The sequence below is a fragment of the Octopus bimaculoides genome, chromosome 22 (assembly GCF_001194135.2).
Source record: "Octopus bimaculoides isolate UCB-OBI-ISO-001 chromosome 22, ASM119413v2, whole genome shotgun sequence".
Taxonomy (NCBI): Eukaryota; Metazoa; Mollusca; class Cephalopoda; order Octopoda; family Octopodidae; genus Octopus; species Octopus bimaculoides.
The window spans coordinates 12,707,501-12,710,250 of NC_069002.1; positions in this window are offsets into that span (position 1 = coordinate 12,707,501).

Sequence of the window (2,750 nt, forward strand, 5' to 3'; positions counted from 1 at the left end):
CAGTACTATACTATAGAAAGAAAGGCAAAGTTCACTTTGGCGAAATTTGAACCCAGAACGTAAAGACGGACGAAATGCTGCTAACAATTCTGCCCTCTCGCTGCCTTAAAATAAAAATAATCGTTTCTACGACAGGTACAAGGTTTGAAATTTTAGGGGAGGGGTTTAGTCGAGTGGTACTTGCTTCATCGAATTCGAAAAGATGAAAGACAAAGACCACCTCAAATAAAGCAGAAAAGCGGTTGGCTTCGGGTAGGACAGAAGTGATGTGAACATAAGCAAGAGGCTGTGATACAGAATAAAGATTACAGAATTTTATGGGATTTCTCCATAAAGACTGACCATACTACCGAAAGCAAGAAGATCAGAAATTATTAGAGAAGACAAAAGAAACAAATAGTGAATGAGTATAGACTTTGCAATGCCATATCATAGATGATATAGCAAAGAAACTGAAACAACCGAGAAATATCAGGACCTAGTCAAAGAGTTGAAGTGATTTAGGGAGATAATTATTCCTCTGGTGATTGCTGCACTTGATACAATACCCAAACTGCTACCTCGGATGCTGAAGGATATTCGAATTGAGACTCGAAAAATGCCATCCTGTATCCTTCAAGAATCTAAAGAAAAATTCTTGACATTTGAGGAGACTTGTACCAATCATAGCAACATTCTTACTGAATTAACATGTAATAGTTCCCCCTCCTATCTAATTAAAGGAGACCCGAGCACTTTCATACACACAACAGACTTTAGCTTTCAGTGATCAAATTCACTCACAAGGATTTGGTCAGCCTGAGGTTAGAGAAGAAGACATATGTCCGAGGTTCGGCGCTGTAGGATTGACCACGAAAACCATGTGTCTGGGAAGCAAACTTCTTATCTACATAGCCAAGCCAAAGAGAATAATATCTATTGTAGTTTCAAAAGCTTTAAGGCTAGAATACAAGAAACAATCCTTTATAAATAAGTACCGGGAATCTATGACTGACTGTAACCGTTCCAGGTTGCGCCTCAGCACAGCAGTAGCCTAATGACCGAAATGAGTAAAGTAAGGCAATTTCATAGAGATTTATGGTAAAAATTTACCCCTACTTATCTATTAATTCGGAGCGATATACAAGTCTCCAAACAATAACTGCCTAAGGCAGTAAAGATGGACACTTTGGGATCGATTTTTACCATGTTCCCGGCAATAACGACAATTAATGGTTTCTAACTTAAGTACAAGGCCAGCAATTTTGAATGGAGGTAGCGGAGGGATTACTCGGTTCCTGACGAGTATTGTGGTTTATCAATCGATCCCAGAAGAACAAAAAGCAAAGTTGACCTCAGCGGAATTTGAACTCTAAACGGGAATTTCCGGAAGAACCAACCAATTTCTTTTGTGTTTTTTTTTTGTTTTTTTTTTACATTTAAATTCAAATTCTAATATAACCGTACTCTATGGTACTTATCTACAAAGGATAGTTTCTTGTATTCTGCGAAGTTAATTGTAGAAATTTTTTTTTTAAATATCCATTTTTCTGAAAATTATGAGGAAATAAAGTCGTGGGGGTACACATGTGTAGGTATTCTTCAAGAACTTGATTGTATATGTCATTTCTTTACTTAAAATAAAAGCAACAGCAGAGTAAGTACTTGCCGGTTTGGCTGTTATTTTTAGCAAGTCGAGTCAAATGGTTTGATCCTCACCTCCTTATGAAAAACTCAGCTGGGAAGGGAATTAAACCTGTTTAACTTTTCAAAGAAATAAGAGTTATGTCCCTTGATCTAGTAGTCCTAAATTTTTTTAATTTAGCCACCAGTTTTATTCCCGCTTCACTCTTGTGCATTTCCATAACCAACCGATGTTTAAAAAAAATCTTATTGTATTTTGATAATTACATATTTTTTTAAAATACCTATTGTCAGTGAAGGCGCATGGCTCAGTGGTTAGAACATCAGGTTCAAAATCATAAGGTCGTGAGTTCGATTCCCGGACCTTGCTGTATATTGCGTTCTTGAGCAAAACACTTTATTTTATGTTGCTCCAGTTCACTCAGCTGTAGACATGAGTTGCGATGTCGCTGGAGCCATGCTGTACTGTCCTTTCCCTTGGATAACGTTGGTGGCGTGGAGAGAGGAGGCTTGTATGCATGGACGACTGCTGGTCTTCCATAAACAACCTTACCTGGACTTGTGCCTCGGTGGGTAACTTTCTAAGTGCAATCCCATGGTCATTCATAACTGAAGAGAGTCTTTACCCTATTAGGAATTCTATAAAAAAAAATTGTTAAAATATTTTGTTTCTTCATCATTTTTTTTCCTTGCTTGCATGGATCGGACAGAGTTTATTTGAGTCAGGTTTTCTGCAGCTGGTTCCCCTTCCAGTCACCAACCCTCACCTGTTTCTAAAAGGTAATATTTCCCTCACATCCAGATATCTTGCAGAATATTGGAACTGACTGGCACTGCTTGTATGACAGTGGCATTCATTTACATCTATAACATGGTGTCAAGACAAAGAGACACAAGCACACACACACACACACACACACACACACACACACACACACTTATATATGACATGGCTGTATGGTAAGAGGTTTACTTCCCAACCACATGACCTTGGGTTCAGTCCCACTGTGTGGCACCTTGGGCAAGTGTTTTCTACTATAACCTCAGGCCAACCAAAGCCTTGTGAGTGGATTTGGAAGACAGAAACTGAAAGAAACCTGTTGTGTATATATGTATATATATATATA